Source organism: Cibotium barometz, chromosome 36 (assembly GCF_041138505.1).
Source record: "Cibotium barometz isolate CiBa-2024 chromosome 36, ASM4113850v1, whole genome shotgun sequence".
NCBI lineage: Eukaryota > Viridiplantae > Streptophyta > Polypodiopsida > Cyatheales > Cibotiaceae > Cibotium > Cibotium barometz.
This window is the reverse complement of record NC_141081.1, coordinates 28,253,743-28,269,323: the sequence shown is the minus strand read 5'-3', so window position 1 is coordinate 28,269,323 and position 15,581 is coordinate 28,253,743.

The following is a 15,581-nucleotide window of genomic DNA, read 5'->3' as shown; positions in this document are numbered from 1 at the left end:
TGTGTTTTATTATGGTTTCAAATGTAAATTGTTTATTTCAAAGATATTGCTTTGAAAAAAAGTAGAGGTGTGAAAAATCTGTGTTGATCATTTTTGCATGCACATGTAGAGAATGGTTCTAGGACCATTCTAGAATTCACTAGATGTTGATACACGAGGTTGGAAAACATCCCTAGGGCCATTCTACCATCCACAATGTGATTTGGAATGGCCCTAGGGCCATTCTAAAGCACATCATGGATTGTTAAATATCCCTAGGGTCATTCTTTCAAAGCACATTGTATAGGTAGAATGGCCCTGAGGCCATTCTACCATTCACAATGTTAATGCTTTATGCATGCACATTTAGAGTTTGGCCCTAAGACCATTATAAAGTCACCAATAGTTTACATAAGAGAGTAGAGAATGTCCCTAGGGCCATTCTCAGGGCCATTCTACCATTCACAATGTTAATGCTTTATGCATGCACATTTAGAGTTTGGCCCTAAGACCATTATAAAGTCACCAACAGTTTACATAAGAGAGTAGAGAATGTCCCTAGGGCCATTCTTGGAAGCACAATGTGCTTTAGAATGGCCCTAAGGCCAATTTTCCATGCACAATGTGTTGAGATATGGAGCTCAACTAGTTCTACCGCAGACATTGATGACCTGCCTGGGTGATAGCTATCGCACTTATTTCACTATTGGCATGGTTGGTGAGATTATGGTTGATATGCCACCAATGGATGACAGGCTATGTGATAGCCACTTTGGAGTACTAGAGTTATGGCATAGTTATAGCACGATCTCATAATATAGTCGGGTTCACACTATATATTGACCATTTTTGTATGTTTTTGTAGGAGTTTACTTTCCCTTTATGTATGTACTCTTATCTGTTAGTTATATGGTTGTAGAGAAGAGAAGAAGATAGACCATCCATCTCTCTTGTGTCTTGCACTCTGTGTGTGTGTGTGTGTGTGTGTGTGTTTTCTTGCAAAGGAACTCAAGCTCTATATGTCCCCCACATTCTCTTTATGGTATCCAAAGCTTCGATTTGTGTGAGAGCTAAGGAGGCAAGAACAAACAAGAAAGGAAGCAGTACACGATGTGAGAGGAATCCTGAGCCTAGCCTAAACATGACGTTAAGGCAAATGACATGTACATATGATAGTTTATTGTAGATCATAGGTGGAAAAAATGACGTGCAACCAAGTGGAAAAGCGCCATCATGAAGAAAAAAGAAAGGCTAGTAGAAGTGTGTCCATCCCAGCCACAGGAACTCAATAAACCAAACTGATATATGTACAGAACTAAGGGAAGAATGGGTCATTGCATGGCCAATAGAAGTGTCCACCCGAGCCATAGGAATTGAATAAACCAGATGGATATGTATGGAACCTTAGGGAATAAGGAGTCATTTCGTGGCCACCTGCTAATTGAAATGTTGTTGTGAGTCCACTCAAGTCAAGATGGATCTGCTGCATGGGTATTATGGTTGCAAGCTAGTTGACGGGGATGCACAATAGTTGGATGAGTAGGAGCAATGAGAGAGAGCAATCTTGGGATACCATAGAGGAGAAGAGTTGTGATAAAGCCAAGCAGACTATGTGAGGAAACTCTATGTAGCTTGCTGTTGAATTAACTATTTGTTGTGGGGAGAAGGCGACATGAAAGGCTACTTGGGAAATCTTAGGTCTAGCTAGAATAGATGATGCAAGGGAGATAGAGGGTCTTGTAGGAGGTTGGTGCCCTAGGACCTCTGAAGCTACATTTTTGTTAGAACTTGGTCCAGTTCAAAGCTTTGTCCATTTAATTCTCTATTGTGGAATCCTGTAGAGTGTGATTGCAGTGTTTAATGATACTTGTTCTTGTGAAATTTGAAGAAAAGGTCTGAAGAGTTTTGTTGGAATTAACTTGTGGTGGTTTCCCTTATTTCCTTGAGCTTTTCTCTTTATTTCTTATACCCCATGTCTAAGGGTTGTTGAGATAAGTTCAATTGTAAGATCCCAAACCACACTGCGCAACGAATTTGGGGGTGCTAGCAGTGGAAGTAGCACTTCTTGCGTGGGGCAAGATCCCACACTCGGGGCCTTGCCCACGGATATCTAGACAAGAGACCAAGAGACTAATCCATTCAAAACTGAACTCGGAAAAACTTCCTTTGCCTAGAAAGCACGAGCGATTCCTCCACGATAACTTTTCACTAACATAGTCAAAAGCCTTAACAAACTGAACTCATCTGACCAAACCCATAAGTCCCATAGTCAGATCAGGGAAAAGATTGTACTTGGATCATAGAGACCAACACTTTTTTCCTCATTGAGAGGCACAGCCGTTGATTCTTTTCCATAGAATAATTTTTATCCAGGATTTACCTCATTTATCGTACTATACGGAAATTGAGTCTCGATTTACGGATCCATCAGTCCAGCCTAACCCCATCCAGTCCCATGGGGTTAGCCAACTGCCCAACCACTATAGTGATGGGATCCAAGTAGGAATTTGGTTAGGTTTTGTCCCGGGTACCAGGGAAAAGAGTTCTTAGGCTCCCTAGCCGGATATTCATGCAAACATAAAACTAATCACACCACTTACACACCCAATATGAACTTGCCTTTTTCACAAATTCAACAATCTTTAAAACAATCATTTAATGAAACCATAGTGTTACTCATCATAATCCTCTAATTATCCAGTTGAATCCTAATTTCCAATTCCTTCCTTCATCGGTGTACCTATGGCATCATTGGCAACCAGAACGCTCACCACCTGTTCACTCATCAGGGGCCTTTTCAATAGTTCTTAGCTCATAGTACCCGATAATATAATCACATAAAAATATCCAGATGGAATCTCTGTTGAAGATCAGCAAGATCAACCAACACATCCATATAAAAGAGCCATGGACTCATTCGTTGAGGACTAGCAAGGTCAATCAACCAGATCCATGCCCGAATTCAGAAACAACTCTTACTCCTTGTTCCAATATCTTCCCCGACGTACTCGTGGTTGGGTATCTTCGGCAACCCAGAGACCGAGCACCATATGGTCAGCACCATCTAGGATCCTTCGCAGGTCACCTAGCGCTTCACTCATAGGCCGCTTCCTTGGTCCATCATCCCCACTGTACCGGAAGCTCACCATTTAATCAAACTGAGGCTGGTCAAGACCTCGGACGACCTTGCTACGCGAGACGTCCTCCGATGGCTCTCCGCTATAGCAGTTGCATCTTTAACAGATAGGTCTCCATGACCTCATTCACAAGACGGTCAAAATGCTTCCCCAGCATTCTTGACATAAAACAGTCATTTAAAAACAGATTTCACAAACAAACAATATTTCTATCTTTTCTCATTACTCCGCATCCTTTCACATTAGACCCCATCTTTTTTTCATCTTACCACAATTTTATTTTCATCATCGATCCCTATCACATCACATCATTTCTACATCAAATCACATCCAATCGCATCATCCACACATCAATCCACATCATCCATACATCCATCCACATCAATCCACACGTCAATCCACATCATTCAAACATCCATGCACATCAATCCACATTATCCACACATCAATCCACCTCATCCATACATCCATCCACATCAATCCACATCATTTACTCATCATACACACACCATCCCACATCATCCACATCAATCCACATTATCCACACATCCATCCATATCTTCCATACATCCATCCACATCAATCCACACGTCAATCCACATCATTCAAACATCCATGCACATCAATTCACATTATCCACACATCAATCCACCTCATCCATACATCCATCCACATCATCCACATCAATCCACATCATTCACTCATCATACACACACCAATCCACATCATCCATATCAATCCTCATTATCCACACATCCATCCATATCTTCCATACATCCATCCACATCAATCCACACGTCAATCCACATCCATATCTTCCATACATCCATCCACATCAATCCACACGTCAATCCACATCATTCAAACATCCATGCACATCAATCCACATTATCCACACATCCATCCATATCTTCCATACATCCATCCACATCAATCCACACGTCAATCCACATCATTCAAACATCCATGCACATCAATCCACATTATTTCATAAGCATTCCCATTCTCATCTAATCACATCTTTTTCTATCTAATCACTTATTTTCATTCTCATCTAATCACACATCCATCCATATCTTCCATACATCCATCCACATCAATCCACACGTCAATCCACATCATTCAAACATCCATGCACATCAATCCACATTATTTCATAAGCATTCCCATTCTCATCTAATCACATCTTTTTCTATCTCATCACTTATTTCCTCATTTTTCCTCATCAGATCTCACCCACTTGCATCTACCCATATATCTCATCACTTCACATACATTAACATCTATCCAGTTTACATCGCATCTTATCACATTCATTTCACATCACATCTCATTCATTCACATCCTGATTCACATGCTAACACATTCATTCATGTCCCTTATCATTCATTCACATCTCGATTCACATCACATCACATCCATTCACATCCCTTATCATTCATTCACATCTCGATTCACATCACATTACATCCATTCACATCCCTTATCATTTATTCACATCCTATATCATTCATTCACATCCTGATTCACATCACATCACATCCATTCACATCCCTTATCATTCATTCACATCCTGATTCACATCACATCACATCCATTCACATCCCTTATCATTCATTCACATCCCGATTCATATGCTATCACATTCATTCACATCTTATATCATTCATTCACATCCCTTATCATTCATTCACATCCCGATTCATATGCTATCACATTCATTCACATCCTATATCATTCATATCTATCCAATTTATATCACATCTCATCGCTTCAATTCTCGTTCATATCCATCACATTTACATCCACATATATTCTCCCACATACATCCACATCCATACTTATCACATACATCCACATCTATTCTTTCACATACATCCACATCCATACTTATCACATACACATCCACATCTATCCTTTCACATCCACACATCCACATCCATTCTTTCACATACATCCACATCCATTCTTTAACATACATCCATTTCTATTCTTCACATACACCCATATCCATCCATCCATTCATTCCCATCTATCATATTCACATTACTTCTCATCACATCTATTCACCTCACATTCTCGTCACTCCTATTCTCATCAGATCTATCCATCCATTCATTCTCATCTATTTGATTCATATCACATATCATCACATCTATCTACCTCTCATTTTCATTACTTCAATTTTCATCACATCTATTCTCTATTCATTCTCATCTATCTGATTCACATCCCCTCTCATCGCATCCATTCTTAGAATGCAAGAGAATCCTTATTTTTTATATAAAGATTCTTTACACATCTATTTATGCATAATTTCAATTTTAAGGAGAATAATACTTTCAAAATAAAAATAAATCTTTTACGCATCTTTCTATGCATAAATTCAATTTTAATGAGAATAACTCTTTTGAAAAAAAAATAAATTTCTTTATGCATCATTCTATGCATAAAATCAAAATTGATGAGAATAACTCTTTTGAAATAAAAATAAATTTATTTATGCACCTATTTATGCATAAAATCAAAATTGATGAGAATAACTCTTTTGAAATAAAAAAAAATTCTTTATGCACCTTTCTATGCATAAAATCAAAATTGATGAGAATAACTCTTTTGAAATAAAAATAAATTTCTTTATGCACCTTTCTATGCATAAAATCAAATTTGATGAGAATAACTCTTTTGAAATAAAAATAAATTTCTTTATGCACCTTTCTATGCATAAAATCAAAATTGATGAGAATAACTCTTTTGAAATAAAAATAAATTCTTTATGCACCTTTCTATGCATAAAATCAAAATTGATGAGAATAACTCTTTTGAAAAAAAAATAAATTTCTTTATGCACCTGTCCATGCATAAAATCAAATTTGATGAGAATAACTCTTTTGAAATAAAAATAAATTTCTTTATGCATCTATTTATGCATAAAATCAAAATAACACTTTTAGGATACACAATTGGTGGGGATTACTCTTTTTGAATAATAAAAGATAAAACTTACTTCACTAATTTTTAAAAAATTTTGCCATAACCTCCTTTGTATGTATGGCCATTTTTTATTTTTTTCTATCTTAAAATTACTTAAAATTATCCCCAAATGGTTTTAAGCACTCTAAACTAATCAAATTTTACTTTTAAAAGAGAAACAATATGAAAAGTTTAATTCCAATAATTAGATTACTTATCTAGGATAAAGAAGGACTGAATTTAAGAATGAGAGAGGAGGAAAGCCTTTCCAGCAAGGCATAGCATCAGATTATCATTTAAAGATAACAAAAATTAGAAAACCATTAAAAGAATAAAGAAAAAGTAAGATTTCTAACTTACATAAATTTTTGAGAGCTTTCCTTTGGCTTGATGGTTTGAGGGATCTACTCTTGTTTGCAACAAGAGTGGCCACCAATTCTTTAGAAGAGGGAAAGGTCAAAAACTAATGAATTGTTAAGAAATTCATAGTTCTTAGCTCTGGGGTGGAGCATAGTAACAGTGTATAAAACACTATTAAGCTTCAACAAAGGGAGAGGCTTCTATTTAAAGGAAAAAGTGAGCTTCTAACCAAGCAAACTCATTCTAGAATTTTCCAGATCAGTTTGGTCAAATTTTTACCATTTTTAGATCAGTTTAGCTTACTTTTTGGAACTAGACTTGAATTAGGAGAGAGGAGAGATGAAATATCTCAATTTTTGATAATTTTAAACTCCACCACACATGTGAAGTAGGCGCCTCCTTCATGAGGAGGGAATTCCCATTGTGAGGTGTTAAAATTACATTTTGTTATTAGTAATTCCTTTGGTCCTTAGTCTACTCTTCATCTTATGTGAGTATTTACTCATTTTTTGAGAAGGATGAGGATGTCACTCAGTTTCTTATGAGGATTTAATTAGTGTCTTTGAGCAATAACAATGATGATGATGCCTACAAGTTAAGGATGGTGGATTTATTATTAGAAGGAGCAGCCAGAGAATGGTTTGAAGATGTAGCTTCATCAAATGAAAGAGGAAGCTGGAACTCTGAAGGGAGCTTTGAAGAGAAGATATGGAAAAGCTGACAGCCCGAAGGACTTGTGGAGAGAGCTTTATAGGTTGAATCAAAGAGAAGATAAAGAATTGTTAGATTTTTTTGGCAGGTTTGAAGCTATTTGGAGAAAGATTTTGAAAGCTTTGGGAGAGAATCAGGTGCCACCTAATTTTATAAAAAAAGACAGATTCATTTTGGTATGTTGCATGAGAGCAACAAGATGAAAGTGGAACTAAAAGATCTTGACACATTTGATAAGCTAGTTAGGATGGACACTGAGTAACGAAAAAAGAGGATAAGGAAGCAGGAGTTTGCACAAGGAAAGACAAGGAAGCAAGTAGACCTGTGGAGATTACCTTGCCTATGGATATGCATGTATAGAGAGAAGTTCATGTGGAAGTCCCAAGAGTTGTCAATACAGGGCAAAATGAGTTGCATCAAGAGGTTCAGAGGTTGACTGAGAAGATTGAAAGTTTGGATCTTGCTATGTTAGGCATTCAAGGTCAAGTGAGGAGACCACCAGGAGAGAGGTAGTCAACGAATAGGATGGATGAGGTTCAATGGTTTAACTGTGGGGTAAGGGGTCATGTGGCACGTCAATGTTTGTAGCCATGGAGAGAATCAGGTGGAGTTTACCCTATCATTAAAGACAAGAAGTCAATAGGGATGTTCATTATTGGGATGAAAAGTTAGAGAGAATCAAGTGCCAAGATAGCAGATACCCCAAGGTCAGATTGGTATGCTGGAAGTAGCCACTCAAGAGAAAAGTGAAGCTACTCATCTAAGAAGTGAGAAGATAAGCTTTGATGCTTGTGATAGAGTCTGTAGATGGATCATAGTCTATTTGAGTCATAGTAGGAGATGCATGCATTTATGCTCATGGAGACTTTGTGGTGTGACTATTGATATCCTTATAGAGGAAGCAAACGCAAGTTTGAAGGATGTTGGCCATATGTTTTCAGGAAGGGATCTAGAGGAAGGTGATGTTGTGAAGTAGAAATCTGAGTGTGTACTAGAAGTGACAAGGGATTCCATGGATGTTGTGAATGTTTTGTTGGAAGATGCTTTGGAGGGTGTCTTTACTTTGTTTGAAAGATCTCCAGATCTAGGTGAGCAGGTTCATGTCCAGGTCGATACTAGAGTGTGTGTTAGTGATGATGGGGTTTCAGATGTTGTGAGCAGATTATGGAATGAGTAAGCCGAGGATCTTAATAACCAAGAGGTGCAGTAGGTTGCTGATTTGGGTTGTTTGGATGATAGTGCTCAAGTTGTGGATGCTGAATGCGATCAAGTTGAGCTGCAAGATGCTTCTCCATATTTTGTTGATACTTTTCTGGATAATATTAATGTGGATGTTGAATGCGATCAAGCTGAGCTACAAGATGCTTCTCTCTATTTTATTGATACTTTTCTAGATGATATTGATATTACCTATTTTGAAGTGGATGGTGAGAGTGTTGTGCAAATGATGTCAAGTCCTTGGCTGTGATCCATGTGGGTATCCAACTAGATGGTTGTGATATGTTTGGTTATGGCTCTTGCAAGATGAAAAGTGTTTGGAGAAAATGGAGAGTTTGGATGATGAAAAGAGTAAGTATGATGATGATGACAATGATGCTTATGGTGATCTTGTTGATCACATTTTTACCTTAGAGGATCACATATATGTAGAGGGATTTGTACATCAGGATTCGGTGCATGTTAAGGCGGCTCACCCTAACCCTCCTTGAAACACATCCAAAAAGAGATTACTTGGTGAACCGCAACTGTCGTGAGGATCTTTCCAATGGTCGAGCTCGTAACCCTCAAGGTCTCCAAGCTCTACAATCTAACGCTGAACAATGTATCCACACATGGGAAATAAGTGGAATTACCCATGAAATCACTTAACCACACATAAATTTAGGTGTAGCTAAGGTCGGGTTCTTGTCTGGCTAGCCACTAAAAGAAGGGGAGGTGTGGCCACTTATGTCTAGTTGTGTGTGTTTGGGGAAGAGAAGAATGTTTTTCTTGTAGATATAGATGCTTTTGAGAAGTGGGATGAATGCCAGATGGAGGCACACAGACTGGGAAAATGTTCTAAGTCATATGAAGAGAACAAACCTGATAGGAATGGAGGAAACAGAAAGAAGGCTGAGCGGAGTTATGTTTGCATGATACAACCATTTGATAGGGGCAAGACTTGGAGGTTGTTTTAAGACTGTTTGCAGGTTTTTGATTGAGGTGGTTGGATTAGTTCAATTGGATGGCTTTGGAGGATGTTCTTACACCCTTTTGATCCAAGAGAGTGTTAAGATGTTGGATGAAGCCTTTTGTTGCTATCGATGGAGTTGTATAGAGTGGTTTGTGGGAAGAAAAGAGTTTGAAGCAGCACAAAGAATGGTGTTTCACCCAGGGGGTTGGATAATCTGTGAGAGGAATCTTGAGCCCATCCTAAACATGAAGGGTCTTTTAGGAGGTTGGTGCCCTAGGATTACATCTTTGTTAGAACTTGGTCTAGTCCCAAAGCTTTGCCCTAGGTTGGTACCCTAGGATTACATCTTTGTTAGAACTTGGTCTAGTCCAAAGCTTTGCTCATTCAATTCTATGTTGTGGAAGCCTGCAAAGTGTGACTGCAATGCTTAATGATACTTGTTCTTGTGAAATTTGAAGAAAAGGTTTGAAGAGTTCTGTTGGAATTAACTTATGGTGGTTTTCCTTATTCCCTTGATCTTTTCTCTTTACTGCTTATACCCCATGTCTTAAGGTTGTTGAGATAGGTTCATTGATCACCTATAGATAAAAAAATCCCTATGGTTTTGATTGGATGAGTTTATTTTTCTTTAGTCATGTTTTCTAGTTTGATATTGTTGAGAGAATACAAGTGTGGGTGAAGTTCTAAGAAGGACTGATGAAGTAGGTCTATGTCACAAAAGCTTCAATTTTTGGTCAGTAGGGTATGGCTCAGCCAGCTGTGGTTAGCTGATTTTATAGAAAGATAGATTTTATCTTTTTTCTCACTTGTTAACTCTGTGTTGACAACAATCAGAGGTCTCTCGAAAGTCTAACTTATAGATTGGGGACTGGATGGTTTGTGTCAACATGCTTGTTTCGTTTAGTCAGCTGATGTTATAAAAAGATATATTTTTTCTTCTTTCTCACTTGTGAACTTTGGGCTGACAATAAGAGGTTTGATAGATTCGGGACTGGATGGTCTGTGGTGTCAGTTGAGGGCTATCTGAGGTCAGAAGGATGTCAACTAGTGTTAGTTAAGGGATGTCTGAGGTCAGAAGGATGTCAGGTGAGGATCAATAGAAGTTAGTTGAGAGTAAAAAAGGGTAGATATGGTCTTTTAGGGTTGAAGGGTAAAGTTTTGTGTGTTGGTTTGATAGTCAAAATTTCATACAGTCAGAATTGTAGAGCTAAGGGGGAAAGGGTTCTAGAGTCAGCAGTAGTTGCAGTCACCTGAGTGCCCGAAGCATTGGATCCTTGTTGGGTTTGAGTGTTCTAAGGGTCTATAAGTGTCAATGGATGCAAAGGGGAGGGTTTTGGCCAGCATACTATCAGCTATGGTCAGTTGAGACAAACAGGAGGAAGATCAGAGGTGTTGGAGGTCAGAGCTGACCTAGGAGGATAGATGGAGGATTTAGCTGAGTCAGTTTGGAGAGTGTATAGATACTCAAATGTGTCGATGAAGGGGATGTTTTATGCTGGGGCTAAAGAAAAATGGCTTACATAATTTGATCCTTGTATCAAATCCTGAGACCTTTGACCAATGTTGCAAAGAGGCTATCCGATTGGATAACATGTTGGACCTAGATGAGGGACATCTCTCAACCAAACAAGGGGTTGTAAACAAATTGATTTCATATCTCACTACTCAATAGCTTTACATTGCTTTGATGGAAAGTGAAATCCGGGATAAAAAAAGTAGCTAAACATTAACAAAATATGAAACATCTTACTCTTGGGGGCATAAAGCCAATGCTTTTATATTGCATCATTTGTAAACAAGGCCATGAAACCACACTTTGTGCCAAGATTTGTGTAATCAAACCAAACCAATCACAAACACAAGTCATGCACCAACCTTGTTTGATTGTTACATCATCTTTGCCTCAGCAAAATATTATAGAAAAGAATCAGCATGAGATACCAAACCCTCAAACTCTGTAAATCCAACAACTCACATTAGAAATTTTGGTTCCCTTGGCCCAAACAAGGGTTAGAAATTATTAAGGATATGACAAGATCGTCACTCCAACGCTTTTACTATTGTGGACCACACAAGATAGTAGATTGCCGAGTCTGGAATGCCCCATCTCCAAACCCCTATGTGAGCAATGTACGTTACACTACTTGTTCAAAGACTATCCAAAACTAAACTCTGCAATGCCAATAAACACAACATAATCAACACTACTCAATGTTATTAGTGTGCATAATGGATGGTTAATCCTTGTACCATTAAATGCATTAGCACGGCTATTGTAATGCCAAAGACTGTCCAAAACTAAATGCTGCAATGCTAATAAATGTGTTAACGACTATTATAATGCCAAAGACTGTCCAAAACTAAACATTGCAATGCCAATAAACACAATAGAACCAACACCACTCAACGTTGTTAGTGTAAAAAATGGAACCATCGTACCATTAAATGTGTTATCATGGTTATTGCAAGCTAAGGTGCGAACCAAAACAAAATCTTCCAATGCTAAAACTTCAAAATGGTTCAAGGAAAAATTTATAACACATCAGACCAACGAGGATCCAAATCTAAAGGATGAATCTCAAAAATCAAAATGGAGACCCAATGGAGACAAAAAAGCCTTGAACCAACCAATAGCTCAACCACAAAAAAGGGATCTAGAACCTCAGAAACCAGACAAAGCCAAGGACAAGAAAAAGGTGGAGGTTAACACCAGCGCAAATGAGGGAAGGGAAATAAAAAAAAGTCTCACTAAAGGGACTCAAGTTAAATCTCAATGTATGAACATCTGTTACACAAGAAGCATAAAAACTTGCATTGTGGAACTATGGATGTTGATGACAAAAAGCAAGTTCATTTATTACTAGTACACAAAGGCACTAGGAGAGTGTTAACCCATTCTTAGGGTTAACAAGAGCTACTACCATTATCTTATATCAAGGAGTCAAGGTAGAGACACTAAAAGGTCATACATTCAAGATATGAAGCAATGGTTTCCAAATCTACAACTTGGACGGGCGCCCGTAATGGTCCTATGAAATACTTATGATGATTTCCACTTCAAGAGCATGTGGTAGTAAGTCAGGATAAAGTCCCAAGTGATGTAATTCATGGATATATTATGAGAGTAGTCATTGTAATAGCATTAGATCTCTTATGAGCCACAATTGGTTGGCAACATGTGGTACTCCATTGTGAAAGCAAGAAAACCCTCTTCTTGCAGACCCTGATACATCCTTCACATTGCTCTTATGAGCAGAGGCTGAAAGAGATTGTAGAGAGTCTGGGACCTCTTGCCAGAGTCAAAACAGCAGATGGAAGCTCAACAACTTGAATCTTCAAATCCTAAGACTCGAGAACTTCAAACATTCCATTGGAAGAAATTTGCATTGAAATGAGCTTGGGAGTCCAAAACATCCAATCTCAAATATATCCTTATAGGCAACATCCAATCTCAAATATATCCTTATAGGCAACACAATAGTATGATGTATAAGCTATGGCATTGTATAGCGAGCTAGCTCATAAATTCCATAGACTGATAATCAAAGCATGCCACTATGTCTAGGATCTTTCGAATGCACAATTTATGTGTAATCTAATCCCTTGACATGTAAGATTTGTGTGTTATACTATGTGCCGGAAATGGATTTTATCCTGGGAAGGGATTGGCTACCTTGGTGCAAGCTATACCAAACTTCATTAGCCAAAAAGATTTCTAACAAAGAAGTGGTGGTGCCATTCTTTGACAAGGATGAAATAACCTCGAAATAACACTCAACGCTCTTTTATGACCTTGTTCTTTGGAAAGCGAAAATTAGCCTCTACACCAGAAACCACTTTTGGTGAGACCCACCTTCTCCATCGAAGATCCTTTGTCATGAACTCTCTAAATCAGCCATATCCCTAAAGAAGATACCAGTCCCAAAATCTACATATTCAAAGTCCTCAAACTACAAACCTTCATGAAGATAACCATTCCATTTATCCAAGACTCGGAGTGAAGGCCACATCTTTTAAAGGAAGAGATGCCCAAGATACAACTATTGTGTCTCAAGAAAATCTTCTACAAGTGTCACCAAGGAAGTAACAAGATATCAACAATAAAACCTTGTTTATAATAGCCACTCCTAGAATAGTGGTCCCACAAATGGTTAAACCTACTCAGAAAGGACCCAAGAATGAAAATTCTACTACAAGGAGAAATCCTTGATCGACATCACCGAGATAAAAGAAAAGACTCACATGAAGGGATCATCACATCAATAGCCCCTTAATTCACAACTCCACAATTCTTGACCATAACAAACAAAGTTATCACTCAGCTGACAAGGGAAAAGCTATCATCGTGACCTTGTCAATGATAACCCCTCTTGCTAAAGCTCGTAAGTCTACAATCACAATAGAGATCAAATCCATAATTGGATTTGTTAAAATTCAAGACATGGCCTCAACATCGATAGCCCCTCCGCTGTTCAAGACCCTAACCTTATCATTAATGCTTCCAAAATCCATAATTAAAGCCTCGCTAACGCATATCAAAATAGGTACAAAAGATTCAATTCTAGGAAGAGAAGCTTGCTCTCTGCCACCAAGAAAACCATCAAGATATTTCCAAACCATAAATAGGTGGTTGGAAAAGCGACTAAGCACAAGGATTTAATGAGGGTAGCAATCATGTTTGGCTACCTAGCCAGATCCAACAACATTTACATGGAGAAATTAAAAGGCCTAGCATGACTTAGAAGAAAATAAGGAAGCCTCAACCATGCCATCCAAAGCAATTACACAAGAGAATGCCAGTAAAGGAAATATGGATTCCAAGAGTATTATTACAAGCCCAAGGCTACCATGCAAGTGCAACCCAAATTTGGATACCAAAAAGGCAACCCATGCTCCTGAAAAGGAAGAGGTATGATACTACCAGGAAGAAGTTTGCACCAAAACAAAGAACCTAGCAACCAAGGTACCATGCTGAATACCTAAACATTCATCTTGGATGGGTACCCACAAAACTACTTCATGCTCAAGGAAACTATGAAGGTAATACCATCATATGGGTGCCTAAAGCTGTGAAGATTAATCAGGGTTCATCATTAGCTTCGAGTCAAGGATCCCTAAATAATTCTATGGTGTGGCAACCAAAGCAAAAACAGCAAAACAACATGGTGGACTCCACTTACCTGCTCTAGGATGACTTGCCTATCACTTGATCCAATGAAGGATTACACTTGGCGATGTCTCCACAAATGGTCTACACTAAACCACTCTATAAACAAGAAAACTAAGGTTGTAGAAGCTCAGTGGTAGCAGTCATCACAAGCAACCACACTCCCAAAAAAAGGAGGTAGACACAAGAACCCACTACTCATAGGAGTGCGAAATCATAATTGAGAAGCCACAATAACCATTGCTTGAAAAGGCAAAATGCCACAAGATCCTCCCACAAACAGGAGTGCTCAACACCCTACGAAGCATCTGGGATGGCTACAATGAATGAGATAAACAAGTGCTACTAGACAGTGTGGTCAGCTTCAAGAATGAGGTACAATTTTACTCTTAAATGTAAGAAAGTACATTTCTGATGGCTAAAAGTGCAACAATCAAGTAGTTTTCATGTTGTTCCTATTATAAAATCACGCTACCAGAATGTATAGAAAATGATCATTTAAGGTCTCTCGAATGCAAGCAAGTGCATTTCTAATGGCTAAAAGTGCAACAATCAAGCAGTCAAGTAGTTTTCATGTCGTTCCTCTTGTAAAATCACGCCACTAGAAATGCATAGAAAATGGTAATTTAAGGTACACATACATGCTCTGCATGATTAGAAAAAGGCTTAAAACATGGTAACATCAAGAAATCATATGTTGTGATTCTCCATGCCACGTCACAGTAAAAGGCATGCCATCTAAAGCTCAACAAACAGTCCAATGATGGTGTCATAACAATGAAGCATAAGGAGTGCAGAGAATCATCAACATCAAATTTGATCACTGTGATTTTGTAGTCATGCCACGTAGGAATCACACTGTGATTTGAAATCATGACCGTTAATAATCATACCAACAAAGAATCACCCTATCAATCATTTGCATATACAAGGATGTTGCAACATGCTATGTATATCATCATCACAAGGAAAACCTTAAGGCCTTGCCATGCTGTGATTTTTGCCACATCATCACAAATCATGTCCTGTGCCATGTCATAAAAATGACCATTTCCAAGATATGTCCAAATGAATTCAAATT